Raw genomic sequence first — 17,955 nt, forward strand, 5'->3', positions numbered from 1 at the left:
CCTCACTTAGAGCTCCCACCTGAGAGGCAATACACAGAGGGTAAGGGTACAAATCTGGGGTTGCTCACAGCTGCTCAAATCCTGCCTCTACTACTTACTAGCTGCTATTTAACTTCTCTAAGTCTCTATTTTCTCATCTGTACAATGGGTATAATAAAAGTACTTATCTAAGAGGACTATCATAAAGATTAAATGAGAGCTATATCCTCAGCATACTGCCTGGCATCACATGGTAAACACTCAGCATTTTTTGGCCATTATTTAAGGGACTTATCCACATCACAGAGCCAGTAGATAACCCTGTGTCACTGCTTACTCCTCTAAACCTGTGTGTTCTGATGCGATAGCACTAGCCCATGTGGCTAGTCAGCACTTGAAATATAGTTAATCTGAACTGAGATGTGCCACAAGTGTAAAATGTACATTGGGTTTTAAAGGACAAAAAAAAGGAATGTAAAATATCTCATTGATCATATGTTGAGATGATATTTTGGATTCAGTGGATTAAAATGCATGTTATTAAAATTAATTTTATTTGTTTCTTATTGCCTTTTTAATTCCACAATTAGAAAACTTTAAATTTCTGGGGTGCCTGGGTGGTGCAGTCAGTTGAGTGTTCAACTTCAGCTCAGGTCATGATCTCGCAGTTCATGAGTTTGAGTTCCGCGTCGGGCTCTATGCTGACAGCTCAGAGCCTGGAGCCTGTTTCAGATTCTGTATCTCTCTCTCTCTCTGCCCCTCCCCAGTTGCACCCTGTCTCTCTCTCAAAATTAAATAAACATTAAAAACATTTTTTTTAAGAAAAAAAAAACTTCGAATTTCACGCAGGGTTTGCATTGTATTTCTACTGGACAACGCTGTTGTCTGGTGTCCCAGTTGGAAGGGGAAAGGAGAGCATCCCAAGTAATATGAACCACAAGATGAAACTTGGGAATGATCGTGCGTGGAGGGGGATGGTGTGAAGGCCTAATTAGCTGGACGCTTTGTGTTATTAGCTAATTAATAATAATTAGTCTATCAAGTGCTTGTGAAGTTCCAAGCACTATTCATAGTATCTATGCAGGAGATATTACATTAAACACACTTCTCCCCTCATTTTTATAGAGGAAACAGAGCCATTAAATGATTAACTTGCCCAAGTTCACACAACTGATAAATGGTGAGGCCAAGTTGGGTTGATGAGGAAGGGTTGGATTAAGAAGATCTTTGACACTGGACACAAACTTGGGGTGATCGTGGCTGAGAGGCTGTTCTCCATCGTTTACTTTACTTCCTGACCACTTCTCAGTTGTTCGAGTGTTAAATACCTCTGCTCCCAGATATTTAGAGGATAACAGAAAGCAAAAAAGATTGATGTTTAGCTTTTATGAACAACTTATCAGGCAAGGAAATAGAGACTTATTTTGCAGAAAGAAGATGCCCGGAGGATACATGGCTGTCTTGAATGTGAGCTTGCTTAGTTTCTCATTGGCAGGAATTAAAAGCCAAACGGAGTCCTTAAGCCCAGTAGAAGATGCTTCCTCAAGCTCACTGTGCAGGCAAGTAGTCTGTGGGGCCTGTGTCTCAGTAGAATTCATCTGTTTAGAGAAGCAGCGGTCACAGGGCATGCTCACTGGAGAAAATCAGGGCTCATGTCTCTTTCTTTTTTTAAATTATCTATTTTTTAATTTACATCCAATTATGTTGGCATATAGTGCAACAATGATTTCAGGAGCAGATTCCTTAATGCCCCTTACCCATGTAGCCCATCCCCCCTCCCACAACCCCTCCAGCAACCCTGTTTGTTCTCCATATTTAAGAGTCTCTTATGTTTTGTCCCCCTCCCTGGTTTTATATTATTTTTGCTTCCCTTCCCTTATGTTCATCTGTTCTGTGTCTTAAAGTCCTCACACGAGTGCAGTCATAGGATATTTGTCTTTCTCTGTCATGTCTCTTTCTTGGTATCCTTTCCCTAAAGATGGACTTCTTGTGTAAACTAATTTTGTCACCAGAGAGAAAATCTTAGTGAGTGGACGGAAACACATTTACAAACTTAACTTAGAACAAAATCACGTCACAGGGGAAAGCCACCGGCGATACCTAAAATTTGACAGAAAAGATATGATCTTCAGATAAAACTCTCCCGTTCTCCATTGCTAAGCCTTCCTGTGGCATTTATAGAGGAAATGCCATGTAATTGCTCTCAGAACATGCCACTGTTTACCCAGGACTGCCTGCAAATATCTAAACAATCCTCATGTGGAAATTACAGCCCCCCCCCACGCAAAAAGGAGATTATACTGTATTTGTTCATTTAACGCAGGAAAGAAGGCTATATTTTAAGCGAATAAGAAACTGAAATCATTAACATTTAATTCCATGATATCAAGTGAGAGAGCAAAGCTCATGCGGACTGAATACCAGTTCAAAACCTTTAACATTTTGCCTCTGATTTTGTCATGGGTTTTGCATTTAAATGTTTTCAGCGTCTCTTGAGGTACAAAAGTGCAAAGGTGAGGTTGAGAGAGAGATAACCCGGCAAAAGCATTGTCTTAGATCATCCTCAAACAATAGCTTTATCTTTCTCCACTGAAGAAAATTATTCTATTCTGACTACAAAGTTGCCAGTCAAATCCCCATAGCAACACTAGCCTGCCAATTTCCCCATCAGCAAAAAGGCATGAGGGGGAAGTAAGCTAGGAATACACTGCCATCCCAGGTACAAATGGGCAGCCACCAGCGGGGTGGACACTTTCAGCACTCTTCCAAATAGTGGGATAGAATGGGGTTGGGAATTCTGCATCTCAGGAGATTAACTGCCTTTGGAAGGTGTTTGGGTGGTGGGGGTCAGGAGGGGGAAGGTTCTGATGGGGCAGACACAGGGCAGTCAGCAGTGGCTACTCAAAACCCAATTAGCTGATTCAAGTGATTGAGACTCACTGGTTCATTTTGGTGGAAACAGTACCACTGGCAATGTTAGAATCCAGCCTGGTTATCAGATATCTTACAGATCAACCAGCCCAGATATCTACAGGCTCTCAGAAATTACACGCAAGATTTTACGTGTGAGCATGATCATTTCAGTTTTCTAAGTACAGTGTCCTTAGCTTTTTATCAGATTCTCAAAGATAATTACGTCCCCCAAAGCTTTAAGAGTCACTGATCTAGTCCAGTCTCTCAACCTACTCATGGGAACACGGAAAAAAAGTAATTTATCTAAAGTCATAGAACCACTGGGTGGTCTATTTTTCTTATTCTGTTTCTTGTGGCATTTTGACCACCTTGCCTATTTTTAGCGTCAGTCTTGAGTGGAAAATCATTTTTCTTGGTACCATCAATTCCGCAGGTGGCTGCCTCGGGCTACTCAATTGGCATGTGATTGATTATCAACAGGGTATCCATCACAGAAGCTATATTCTAGGAGGTTCCAAGGAGCTGTAAACACAATTCCATTCTTACGGAGTTTATAATCTAATGGGGAGATAATATATCTAAGGATCAGTAGGAAGCCAGTACAAAATAGCATATTTCAAGTGTTATACAGCTGATCCTTGAATAACACAGGGGTGAGGGGTGCTGATGCCCTTGTGTTGCCCAAAAGCCATGTATAACTCTTGACTCCCCCCAAATTTAACAGCCTACTGTAGCACTTAACGATAGCATAAGTGAACACAAATTAGCACAAAGTCAATTAACACAAATTTCATATGTTACCTGCATTATATACCGTATTTTTACAATAAAGAGAATAGATAACGTTATTAAGAAAATCATAAGGAAAATACATTTACAGCACTCTACTGTATTTATCAAAAAAGAATCCATGTATAAGTTTATACAGTGCGAACCCATGTTGTTCAAGGTTCAGCTGTATTTGAGTGGGTCGGTTGTAGTGAAATGGAATGCTGTGGAAGGTATGTGAGACCAGAAAGAACTTAAGTTAGATTTCAAATGTATTTGGGTTTTGATAGCTGAAAAGGAATAGAGCATCTTTGGGTGAAGTAGAGACAAGAGCAACATCGGCTCTCTGTATGATCTGACCGTATTACGTACTAGTTACATGTAAAATACAATGTGGAATATCCCAAGACAGTAAATATATGGCTCCCAGTAATGAATGATCAATCAATCTATACAAAAAATGGGTATGACACATAAAAACCCGAGCCAAAAGTAAGTGAATGAATATATGGCACTTTTGTGCAGATCATACATAGTCAAAGCTTTCCTTATCAACCTCTACTAACCAACCTGTCAAATTAACCGTGATCTTCATTTGTTCCCACTAAGTCAGCTATTGGCTTGTCAAGAGTCAGTTGTGTTTATTCCAAAACCTATTGATGACTTTTGTGTTTGTTATTATAATTATGTTATTTAATGTAATATATAAACTTGTGAAATAGGAGTAAAATATAGAGCAACAACTATTTTTGAATGTTTTTGAAAGACTTGATAAAGCTGAACCACTAAAACATTATTGCCTTTGATGTGGTGTGTGTGTGTGTGTATGTGTATATTTAGTTATATATAATGAAGTATTATTCAGCCATGAGAAGAAAATTCTGCCATTTGCAGGAGCACAGATGAAACGAGAACATTATGTTAAATGAAATCAGGCAGAAGGAGAAAGACAAATATTGTATGATCTCACTTTTATATATGGAATCTAAAAAAGTTGAACTCAGAGAACCAGAGAGGTGAACGTTGGTTGCTAAGGTCTGGAGGTGTGGGAAATACAAGAGGTTGGTTAAAGAATACAAATTGTCAGCTTTAAGATGAAAAGGTTCTGGGAATCTTACAGAACAGTGTGGTGATTATAGTCAATAATACTGTATTGTATTCTTGAAATTTGCCGAGAGAGGAAATCTTAACTGTTCTCACCCCACACACACAAAGGTAACTATATGGAGTAACAGATGTGTTAATTAACCTGATTGTGGCCATTATTACACAAATGTATATACATATTAAATCGTCACATTGTATACCTTCGCAAAATCACACGGTACAATCTAAATATATACAATTTTTATTTGCCAATCACACCTCAATAAAAGTGAGAAGAAAATCTAAAATAATCAGAAGAATTTTAGGAAATGCAAATAGTTGCCTGCGAAGTGGCCTTACAAAATAAGATGCATGACAGAATAAAATATCAAAATGATCCCCACATAGAGAAACATAAGGCAAAGCCAACTCAAATGATAAATGTAAAATCTTATGTTAGGTCTTCTGAAAAAGCCAGCGGCACAGATACAAAGATAGAGAAAACCTGGGATGGCAAAAATCTATGGGGAAGGCAGAGGGCATAAAACTGGGCTTTAAAAATTGGTCACAAACTCAATATGAATTCTCTGGACAACGTGCTGTTGACCAGTTCAGCACCCATATCCTGGGGAGATGTGGTTTTCTAGGCCGATCGCTCAGCAGAAGGTGCTCTGGACTCATCTCCTCCTGAGGCAGAGTTCAAAGGGCTGCTACCGCTTGGCTTGAAAGAGCATAGGACAGTGTCTTTAGGTGAGAGACAGACTGTTGTCAAAGGAAGACGGTAAAGTTGCCTCCATGTTGTCCATATTGGACTAGGAGAACCAGTGGTTCCTGACAGGGAGGTCAATGGCAGGACATTACAAGGAAAACCCTTAATGGCTTAGGAATGGTGGACAATGAAGCCAGATGCCTCAGAAAAACTGAACTCTGCATCAATGGCTATGTTGAAGCGGACGTTGGATGGCCATCAATCAGGGATGTAACAAGTGCCTTTCTGAACAGGAGGTTGGACTTTGTTCAGTAACTCTGACGTAGGGTCACGGTAACAAATACATTTATGCATAGTAATGCAATACACTTATACCTATATGTATGTATGCACATGAGCACAAAACTGAAGAGAAGTTTCAAGGAAAATATTTATCCTTACTCTATTCACTTTGCTATTTTCTTTTCTATCTCTTATTTTCCTTTTTTTTTTATACTGGTAAGAATCCACCAAATCAATCTTACCACCCACTGAAGTGTGATGACCCATAATTTGAAAAACACTGGACAAAAAGGTTGTTTTTTTTTTTCCCTCGAATACTTTGGATGGAGCTTTCAACTCCAAAATTCTATGATTAAAGAAAGCAGATTTTGTCAGTTGTGGAAAGAAATCTATGGCTTATAGTTTAATCAAATGTCCCACAGGTGGCAAACAAAGCCTATTAAACTCCAAATAATGCTCTAGATATGTCGAGCTCTACAAAGTCTTTGAATGACCCCCAGGAAGACCTACATTGGACAGTGTGACCCTCTACACACCACACATACGCCAAAACACAACACTGAAGCAAACATTTCATAAAATAATTCCTAGTTTTACTCTGTATGATACCTTCTGATAGTCTCTCTTCTGTTCTATTTCACTTTTGAAAAACTCTTGTTCGGGACGCCTCAACTGCTCCCACTACCTTCTAATGAGTAACTACTCACAGTTTGAGAACCTTTCTCTTCTAGAAAGTTGGGGCTGGGCTGAGGAGGGCCGCTCACGTGTGCTTCAGACCTTAACTAGGAAACTGGGCTAAGAACAGTTAAATTCTGCTAGGGAAACACTTCTGAGAACGGAATTTGTTGGTGCAGAAAACAGTCCTCCAGGGGATTCAGCAGAACATCCAGAATGGCCTTGACAGTAGAGGCCACTCTACTGGTCTGAGAGGGAGTGGACTGAAAGCCTAATTATAGCAAACGAGAGACATGTGTGGCCTCCTTCCCTCAACATCAGATAATGTTTTGGGGAGAACCTTGGATTACTTGGAGGCTCCCTTCCTAAATATTTTCCTTCATATTATTCCTTCTCAGCTTCACCTCAGAAACAGAACTCTCCTCAAGATTCTCCCATGCCTTAAATCTAGTGCTAATATTACACCAATTATACTAACTTCTTTTTTTTTCATTTCTCATTTTTTCATGAGTTTAATGATTTATTGATCTACTTATCTGTGAGAGAGAGAGCGCATGCATAAGTGGGAGAGGGGCAGAGGGAGAGAAAGGGAGAGAGTATCTCAAGCAGACTTCATGCTCAGTGTGGACCGGATGCCGGGCTCAATCTCATGACCTGGGGATCATAATCTGAGCCAAAATCAAGAGTCTGACACTCAACTGACTAAGCCACCCAGGCACCCCATTAATGTTTTTCTTTAATAATAGAGAAGACAGTATCATTCATACCATTAAAATTTTTTATCACAATTTACCCATTTCTTTTTTTTTTTTCTTCCGAGTTTTTATCTAAATTCAAGTTAGTTAACATATAGTGTAGTATTGGTTTCAGGAGTAGAATTTAGTGATTCATCACTTACATATAACACCCAGTGCTCATCACAACAAGTGCCCTCTTTAATGCCCATCACACATTTAGCCCATCCCTCCCCTGCCCACCTTCCCCCCCAGCAACACTCAGTTTGTTCCCTATTGTTAAGCATCTCTTATGGTATGCCTCTCTCTGTTTTTATCTTATTTTTCCTTCCCTTCCCCTACGTTCGTCTGTTTTGTTTCGATTATACCACCCTCTAATGTTATTTTATATTTCTTTCTTTCCTGCCAGGCTATGTGCTCATTAAGCATGCTGATTGCCTTACTCATCTCTGTGTTCCTTGGAATGTCTTCATGATCCTTCAAAAGATCTGAAGGGACAGACTATATGTTCCTTTCCTGCTTAACACTCTCCATTGCTCCCTATTCCCTTCGGGACAAACATGAGCTCTGTTATTATGCCTGTTTTGCTCTGACCCTTTCTTGCTCTTACCCATCTAGCCTTATCTCTTGCTTCATAAAGCTTCAGATTTTCTAAGCAATTCCAGGAACATCTTCTTGCCTCCAAGCCATCACTCAAGTAGCTTCTTCTAGCCTCTTTTCATGCTGTGTCTTCCCTCCTCTTTGCCTGGTTATCACAGATGTGTCCTTCTTTGCTCCTGTAAGAAGCCTTCCCAGACTCCTTCAAAACGGAGTTAGATGTCAAGCTGGTATTCCTCTGGGCCCCCGGGCCCCACTCCTGCCTGCGACGCTCACCACTTGGACTATGGTCTCCTCTGCCTTCCCCACTGGATTGTCCAAGCAGGGGCAGTTGCTGTTTGACCCCTAAATCTCTTGTGCACACTTTGCACATAGAAGATATTCAATCCATACATGTTTGGACGAACATATGCACGTAGTAAGTATCTGATAAAGACTGGCTAAGCTGAATTGAAATACCTTCAAAATTTGACCTTAAGAATAACAAGATGTGGGGCGCCTGGGTGGCGCAGTCGGTTAAGCGTCCGACTTCAGCCAGGTCACGATCTCGCGGTCCGTGAGTTCGAGCCCCGCGTCAGGCTCTGGGCTGATGGCTCAGAGCCTGGAGCCTGTTTCCGATTCTGTGTCTCCCTCTCTCTCTGCCCCTCCCCCGTTCATGCTCTGTCTCTCTCTGTCCCAAAAATAAATAAACGTTGAAAAAAAAAATTTAAAAAAAGAATAACAAGATGTCCTAAATCAGGGGCTGGAAAACTTTAGCCGGCTCCAAGGTATTGTAAATAAAGTTTTATTGGGGGTGTGGGAGGGCACCTGTTAGGATGAGCACTGGATGTTGTACCGAAACCAATTTGACAATAAATTTCATATTAAAAAATAAATAAATAAAAGGCCAATTGTCCTTAACTGACAATTGGTTAGTATCAGAATAAAAAAATATATAAAAAATTTAAAAAAATTAAGTTTTATTGGGACCCAACCATGATCATTTGTTTAGTTATTGTCCATGACTGCTTTCTTGCTCCAATGGCAGAATTGTGTAGTTGAGACAGAGGCCATATAGGTGGGAAAGCACAAAATATTTACTAACTGACCCTGTGAAAAAAGAACTTTGCCAACCTCTGATCTGAGACAACAGTCTCTAACTTTGTACCACTTCAACAGTCTGAGGAAGATCTATGAACCCTTCTCAAAATATTTTTAAATACATCAAATAAAAAATCCTTAGGATTGCAAAAAGACACCAGTTATACTGAAAACAATGATCTAAACAATAAAAAAATTACGATTATGATAATATATGTACTTCTTTATTAGTACATTAAATAATGATGCCTAGTGATGGATTAAATAACTATAATTATTTCAAAGTAGTGATAAACATTACTGGTATTATGAGATATGTACAACAGTTGTAAAGGGACAAAATAACATACCTGTGATTCTATTAGTGGCAAAGCCACGGGAATTGCTAATACCACTGTAGTTTGTTGACTACATTCCTATTTGAAGGACATTAAATTTCAGTTGATAAAACTAAGAATGTAATTTTTGTCCAACCAAGATCCAGGGACCCCCCTGAATTCTATCTATCTATGGACCCTTTGGGGATCTATAGGCTACAGGTTAAGCATCCTACTCCAAGAGAAGAGACATGATCCCATAGATTATCCAGGGGTAAGAGAAAACCTCACACTCAGAAGAGCCTCTGATTCTCTGTCCGTTTTACAGACGAGTTTTATGCAGGATTTGCTCTACACTAGAATGAATTGCAGAGGAAAATCCTAAACTACTAAGTAGTCATAGTTTAAAAAAAATGTATTATTTGACCTTCAGCTTTCAGCCTCTTTCTTTATTTATGAATTGGTTCAACTCAACCAAATGACAAACAGATAAATACAATGGGGGTAATGATAAACTCAGCTGGCAATTTGTCCCAGGCAGGGCAACTGGAGAGCATGCTTTCATTTATAGTTTACAAATGTCTCCCAATGCTGTTACACCAGAATTCAATTTATGTGAGCTCACATCAATCTGACCAGGGATTACATCAGGATAGCTCATGGTAGGAGGGATGGAATCTTTACGGGATCAATTTGTAGAACTCTAAGTCAGACTTCTGCACAAACATTTAGAACCACCCTTCCATTTGACCCTAAGTGGAGGAACTTGCTGGCTACCAGAATGTCTGAGATCAGGCATCAGCCTAGAAGGTGGTTCTAAGATTTTTTATTTAGAAACTAAAGATAAGAAAAAGGAATTTTTTGTGAAGCACCACTTGTTAATATGAAATCTCAGCTGACATCAAAGCAAGCCCATTCTTGCTTCTTTCTGATTCTGGTGGTGGTGGTAAGGAAGACTTATACTTAAACAGCACAACTTCCTAAATACTTGCTTGAAAGGAAGATTTTTTTTTTTTTTTTGCTTTTTTCCCCATTCTTCCCCAAATTAATCAACTGTATAGGAACAATTCTTTAAATATTTTAAGCTTTATACTTTTGGGGCCAAGAAAACCAACACAAGGACTACATCACTGCTAAATATTGTAGCCATTTGCCTAATTATTGCTATAAATTCTAGTAAAAAGCTACACAAAAAGTTGGCAATTCACTTCCATCTTATGAAGAGTTCCAAAACACAGGTTATCATTCAACATGAAATAAAAGAACAATGGGAACTTCCAGTTAGTCTTATACATGAGGTATAAGCTTTGCCATCTACTGGTATTCCTCTTATGATGAGCAAACAAAAGCAATGAATAACTTGGGGTTGGGGGGAAAGAGAAGGCAGACGTGTGTGAAGATCCCAGGTGGGTTTTGCCTGGCTTACACTTCTGCAGTTGGTAAGGTAGATCGTTGGTTACTGGCCTCTGAGATTAGTGGTAAAGGGTTCATTGAACCCCTGTGGCTCATGTGCCAACACATTTCCATTTCCAACACACGAAAAATCTTCTACAAGCCACTTCTCTAAGTATGGTACACACAGCTTTTCATATTCACAAGCCTCCTGAGGTAGCCGTTATTGTCATCCTTACTTTACGGTGGAGGGAAATAAGGCTCAGAGAGGTTGAGGAGCTCATACGAGGTTCCAGTAGTTTTGGCATTCTCTAGGTTCATTCCTGCGACTGTCATGGCCAAATGTTCATCAGCACCTATTTGACACATGGTATGTTTACCCCATGCTAGGTGTTATATTCTACAAAGGGGAACACGTCAAGATGTTGCCCTCATGTCCTGGTGAGGAAGACCTTGAACAAGTAATTAACTACAAGTGTGTTGAGTGTTGCAAGTAAATGTTACAGGTGTATCTAACCTAGTCTGGGGAGGGGGGAAGGGTTTCAAGGAAGGCTTCCTGGACAAGGTGGTATTTAAGCAGGGGTCCTGAAGGCTGAACAAGAGATAGCTAGGCAAAGAGGTAGAAGAACTATCCTGGCTGAGAACAGCAAACATAAAGACTTCTAGCCAGGAAAGAACATGGCTCTGTACGAGAGCAGAAGAGATCTATCCCCAAAGTCACCATAGCAATGTTTCCTCCCATTGACTGAGCACATTTGGGAGCCAGGAGCTGTTCTGTACATTTCATGTGCATCAACTCATGTAAACAACTCCATGAGGTAAATAGATTGTTATCCTTATTCCTCTGTCTGAGACAAAGAGAAGTTAAATAATCTACCTAAGATGACACAGCTTAAAAGTGGTGGAGGGAAGGGTTGGACCAGGGAGCTAGCCCCCAAAGCCTATGCATTAAACTTCCAGTCTGTACTGCCTCACCTTTGTCACGAGGACAGCAAACCAGGGTCACTGGGTTCTAGAGGGCAGATGGTCCAGCCTTATTTATACACAAGGAAGCTAAGAATTAGAATTGAGCAACTCATGCCCAGGATTAGAGAGGCCAGCTCTGGCCTATGTCTTCTGATTCTACATTTGAACAAACTCTAACTTGAAAGATGACACCAAGCATCAGACTAGGAGTCTCAATTCTTTTTTTTTATTAAGTTTTTATTTTAGGGGCTCCCGGACGGCTCAGTTGGTTAAGTGACCAACTTCAGCTCAGGTCATGATCTCACAGATCATGAGTTCAAGCCCCATGTCAGGATCTGTGCTGACAGCTCAGAACCTGGAGTCTGCTTCAGATTCTGTCTCCTTTGCTCTCTGCCCCTCCTCCGCTCACGTTCTGTCTCTCTCTCTCTCTCAAAAATGAATAAACGTTAAAATTTTTTTAAATTTTTTATTTTAATTCCAGTATTGTTACCATACAGTGTTAAATCAGCTTCAGGTGTACAATACAGTGATTCAACACTTCTACACAACACCAGGTACTCATCACAACAAGTGCACTCCTTAATCCCTGTCACCATTTTCACCCATCTTCCCCACCCACCTCCCCTCAGTTTGGTCTCTAAAGTCTCAATTCTGAATGAGAAACTTTAACCTTCATAGGCCGTGACCTTGACCATGAGTCAAATCACATCATCCCTTAAAACTATTCAAGGAAAATCCATAATCCATTGAGCTTCTATTCTGAATCCCAGATTTCATCTTTATTTTAGTAACAGCCTTGACAAGGTAACTTCCTGCGAGCAAACTAATTAAATTCATTTGTTACTTGCAGATTAAGGAAGAGTTTTTGATAGGATGGAAAGACAGATGGCTTTGACAAAAATATCAATTTGTACAATAATTTAAAAAACCCACCCAAGTGTGTATGACCTTAAGATTCTCCCGCGAAACCAATAGGTAGGCATTGCAATCGGCTTAGAAGCAGCCCTGTGTGAAGATGAATTTTGCAAGTCTTATTATGGAAGGCATCTGCAAGAGACCAGGGAAGTATTTGAACAGAAAGGTGTGAAAGGGAAAAGAGGGCAAGCATTGCTTTTTCTCATTTATTAGGATAACTGTCTTGGGCTGAGATTGAGATCAATAGTTCTTGACCAGCGTCCTTAATACATACACAGAAGTATTTTGAACTTTCACATGTACCCCAAATAAGCCAGTGTGGACTTTTTTTTTAAATTAAAAACAGCCACTATCATTTACATGTGGAATTTAAGAAACAAAACAAACAAGCAAGGGGAGAAAAGAGAGAGAGGTAAACCAGGAAACAGACTCTTAACTATAGAGACCAAACTGAGGGTTACCAGAGGGGAGGTGAATGGGGGGATGGGTGAAATAGGTGATGGGGATTAAGGAGTGCACTTGTCATCATGAACACTAGGTACTGTGTGGAAATGTTGAACTTCTATATTGTACACCTACACCTAATATAACACTGCATGGTAACTATACTGGAATTAAAATTAAAACTCAAAAAGAAAACAGCCACTGAAAGCTTTAATCTACCCTTTCCAGCAACTGTCAATGCAAAACTCAAGCAATTTTAGCCCATCAGGTCACACTTGTAGAAAAACTATACTTAAGTTAAATGAAAACTGTTTTTCACCTGTAACCAACCTGATAGATAGCGTATGTGGGTCATGGCACCCCAAATGGAACATCAGAGATAGGGAATATTTTTCTAGGCCTTTAGTTTTCATTGCCACCATAGTATATATTTTTTGCTTATGAGAAAGGCACTTACCCTGGGGAAATTCTTAGGCAGGAGGAAAATTGCTCAGATATTTATAGCTAAAATATTTCAAAACATAGGTAGCTATATTTATGCTTGGTTCTTATTTTAATAAACAGTAAGGACTGCTGCCTCCAAAGAAATTTTCAGTATCACTTTAGAAAAAAAAAACTTCTCCTTCACCTCAAATGCATGGCTTTTCTGTTTTAAAAAAGCAGGTAAACGTTTGAAAGACATTGCAAAATATGTTACAGCCTAGGCTTACTTAGAATCGGCCTCTTCACATTTTTTTCTACACTAAAATAAAAAATCTACTGTTAGTAAGGAAGCAAATAAATAGCCCCCAGGCCAACTCTGGGGGAGATCAGATTACTCTCAACGAAAAGCTTCATCTTGCCTGAACCAGAGACTAAGACACTGAGAGCACCCCTTCAGGGTGGTCACCCTAAGGATGTCTTTCATTTTAAGGAGGTAGAAGCCGGATGAGAAACAAAATTTTGCTTGGTCCTAAGCCCATGACTCAAGACAGCATCAGAAATATACAATGTCTACCTGAAATATCACCCAAACTAGCAAGTAAGTAGTCAGTACCCCCAGACTCTGGTCTAGTGTAATTCCTCAGGTTAAGCTTTTATCAGCCAGTTAAATCGTTTTTAAAAAGGTTTTTTTTTTTTTTTTTAATTTTTTTTTTTTCCAACGTTTATTTATTTTTGGGACAGAGAGAGACAGAGCATGAACGGGGGAGGGGCAGAGAGAGAGGGAGACACAGAATCGGAAACAGGCTCCAGGCTCCGAGCCATCAGCCCAGAGCCGGACGCGGGGCTCGAACTCCCGTACCGCGAGATCGTGACCTGGCTGAAGTCGGACGCCTAACCGACTGCGCCACCCAGGCGCCCCTAAAAAGGTTTTTAGACTACTTCTTTTTAAAAATTTTTTAATGTTTATTTATCTTTGAGAGAGAGAGAGAGAGAGACAGAGCGTGAGCAGGGAAGGGGCAGAGAGAGAGAGGGAGACACAGGATCCAAAGCAGGCACCAGGCTCTGAGCTGTCGGCACAGAGCCCAACACGGGGCTTGAACTCTCGAACCGCAAGACCATGACCTGAGCTGAAGTCAGACACTCAACCGACTGAGCCACCCAGGGGCCCCTAGGCTATTATTTCTTAACAAAGCCTTTAATATCATCATCCTCATCGACTAAGAAGACCAACTGATGTAGAAGTGCCTGCCAAGGCATAGAGATGGAGGAGAAGCTGTTCTTCCAGGGACAGGACTGGGAAGAGAATTTCACATTAAGGTGGTTGAAATCTTGAGGATAACCTCTGGCAGTGAGCTGATTTCTACAATTTCCTAGTGTTGGCTTGCCAAAGGCCTCCCTCTTGGATATAACAAGAAACTAAAGACCTGTCACAGGTGTTTCTGTACACAGGAGGTATCTGGGCAAAAAAGAATTTAATATTAAAATGAAGCAGACCTTTCTGGGGAAAATAGAATGATGACTAAAGACTCCCAGAAGCTTCTCATGCTAATTGCAGTTTCTGATTTAGCCCTCAGAAAAGCTCTCTCTAAACGTATCCTTGAGCACTCACGCGTAATGGGATAGACTCTGAGACGTTTACAAGTGGATATGGGGATTTTTTCTGCAGCCAAACATTAAATACCACGAGAAGCTGTGAAAGCTTTCTTTCTAGAACAACAGCAAACAGCAGCCTAAGATGAAGCTTCGTGTATCCTTACCAGCAGGGCTCTGGGCGGGCTGAGTCTATGCTTCCATTTCTTTTTTTTTATTTTTTAGTTTTTAATGTTTATTTATTTTTTTGAGAGAGACAGAGACAGAATGCGAGTGGGTTAGGGGCAGAGAGAGAGGGAGACACAGAAGCAGAAGCAGGCTCCAGGCTCTGAGCTGTCAGCACAGAGCCCGCCCGACGTGGGGCTCGAACTCACGAGCTGTGAGATCATGACCTGAGCCGAAGTCAGATGCTCAACCGACTGAGCCGCCCAGGCGCCCCTATGCTTCCATTTCTGAAGGTGGATCACAGACATGAAAGGGATATAGGGCTTCACAAGAGTACTGAGCTGGAAGTCAGGAGACTTCCAATTTTGATTCTGTTCCCAACCAGTCATTTTACCTTGGCAAAGCAGCTTAAGCAATTGAGTCTCAACTTCTTTCTTTGTCACAAAGAAGCAGTAATGTGGAGGGGAGGAAACTAACAGATATTCAATATCTGCGAAACACTTTATGAAGACAGTAACCAACAATTTTCCAATGAGAATTACATCAGCTTAGTATCACATACGAGGAAGTGGAGGTTCTGAGATAAAATCATTTGACCAAAGCTACATATTCGGGAAGAAAACAGAGAGGCAGAATTCCTAGTATAGGGGCTGGGAATAGGGGTCAGCTTTCCCCATTCTGCCATGTTCCATTTGAAACTCCAAGATGTCCAAGAGTTTTAAATTCAAAGTTAGCTTTTCAGAATACTGGTAAAGTTTCAGAAAAATGGTAAAGTTATACTGGTCAAGATAAATAGATTTTTTTTTTTTAAAAAATTAAGAGTTGTTAGAATGGTATATAATTTTTAAATGCGTGTACATAAAAATTGGGGGCCTGAGTCCTCAAACGTTAGAGACTGTTTTCAATGTTAGAATGCATTTTTGTTGGTGACAAAGTATAATTATTACATGTAGGTACATAACACCCATATATATCTTACACTTTTGTAGGTTTTAATATCTACAAAGTTCCCTCTCATATGTGATTTCAGTTGATCCTCCTGACCACCCACTGTAAGACTGGAAGGTTTTCACCCATCTAATTGCAGATAAGGACTGGCAGTCAACGTCTGGGGCTCCAAGTCACCTCCCTTTGTCCCACTTCTGGTTGCAGCAGCAGCTGGGGGTGGAAAGTTTCATGTGAGCTCAGATTTGCCTTACAGACCAGGATCCAACTTCAATCACCTGCTGTGCTCGTATCACACCTTCTTCTATCCTGAGATCCTTGTCCTTAATCTACATGCTGGCAGAGCCTAGAAATGTGGGAAGTTATGCCCCTGAAGGAAACCCCTCAATCAACAGAGGAGAACGGAAGCCAGTGGGTAAATGGCTCCTGTCCTTTGAGAGGGATTCTGCATACTTCAAAGAGTGCTCAGTGGGATCAAACCTCCATAGAAGCCCCTGCTACCTCTAGAAGTGACTTCAGCGACATAGTTTTACATCCTCCTTCCCTGTCTCACCCTTTCCACTTTCTCATTCCTGCTTCCAAATAAAATAAACCACTTGCACTCTAGCCCTTGTATCAGGCTATCCTGTGGGGGAGCCCAAACTACAAGAGGGACTGAAGTATCAGGGCTGGAGGTGATCGGCGCAGGGCCTCCTGGCCGGCAGGTAGTGGAGGCAGGGCTCTCTTCCGGTTCTTCTGGTTCGAACCCCAGCGAATCACTTTCATCGTCCACTTTCAGTTGTGCACACAAGTTAAGAAGCTGCAATGTCTACCTTTTGTCAATATGCCAGACTTAAAAAAAGTTTGTTTTAGCTCACAATTAAAAATAAATGGTAGCCATCATCTTTGCTGGTGGTTATACAGACAGTCTGCTGGGCTCGCGGGAAAAAAAAAAAATTGCATTTCCCCAAATTTCAAAGTACTACATTTTGCTTTGGGTGTGCTAGACAGAAATGCATCACAAATGAATGAATGTGAATCAGAAATGTTAAGTTTCAGCCCAAGTTTTGCAGATGAGCAAGCCGAAGTTTTAGGACTTTCAGTGTTTCATGTTTACTCTGGGAATGAGCATTAGAATCTCTTCTATTCCAGGCACACCCCAGCTTTGCCTACCAAATTTGTTCAACAGCAGGTTTGCCGATTATCCTCAATGATGACCATCAGTCTGGAACTTTGCAGTGGGCGTCGTTTCCTTCCTCTAATTTTCTCAGGATCTCTCCTTCCCTCTTTCATTAATAGCACCACAATTTTCCTTTGAGGAGCCAACCCTTCCGAACTCTCTCCATCCGTGTACTTCAGGTGCGAATGACCCACCAGTTCCAGAGCTCAGAATATGACAAATGTTTGCCCAATTAGGGTAGCCTCCTCCCTGGCCACAGTGACTGGCTCAGAGAATGGAGAGGAACCCAACCCTGGCCAACTAAGGTGAACACTGAGACTCGAGTGGGTCCACTGAGAAATGACCACTCTTTTCCTGTGGGGAGCTACGCTAGTGGGTGGCAAGTCTTCAGTGCCTGGTGGCCGTCTTGCCACATCAGAAAAGCCTTCTTGAAAATGGAGCCAATACAGGGGAAAGCATAGCACAGAGATGGACGGAGACAAATGGCTGCTCTGGAACAGATCACATCTTCCCTGAATCTGGATTTTCCACCGGACTTTAGAGTCACAGGAGTCAACATAGAACTGCCTCGTCTTCTTCCAGGCTTCTGCCACTTGCAAGTCAATAAGTCCTGCCTGAAACCAGCTCTGTCCTCAGGCATTAAAGGGACTCCATGCAGTGCTTCTCTGAAGAAACAAGTATCTATTTTTCACTACCAAGGAATAGGCAAGGAAGTCAAGCCACAGAGCAGAGCTAATCAAATCTTGGCAGAATCATCTGTCCCAGCGTCAGAAAGCCTCAGGAATGAGGTGCTGAACTAGTCCCTTTATGAATCAG

At 41.0% G+C, this 17,955-nt stretch overlaps 1 protein-coding gene across 1 annotated transcript in view; it reads right to left on the minus strand.

Annotated features, from left to right (window-relative positions):
* EGFLAM (EGF like, fibronectin type III and laminin G domains) overlaps positions 1–17,955 on the minus strand; it is a 178,221-nt gene that overhangs the window by 83,820 nt on the left and 76,446 nt on the right. The gene's annotated exons all lie outside the window — the stretch shown is intronic.

Source organism: Lynx rufus, unplaced genomic scaffold, assembly GCF_022079265.1.
Source record: "Lynx rufus isolate CCGP_SWC_20201006 ecotype Redwood Valley unplaced genomic scaffold, mLynRuf1.p SCAF_1, whole genome shotgun sequence".
Classification (NCBI taxonomy): domain Eukaryota; kingdom Metazoa; phylum Chordata; class Mammalia; order Carnivora; family Felidae; genus Lynx; species Lynx rufus.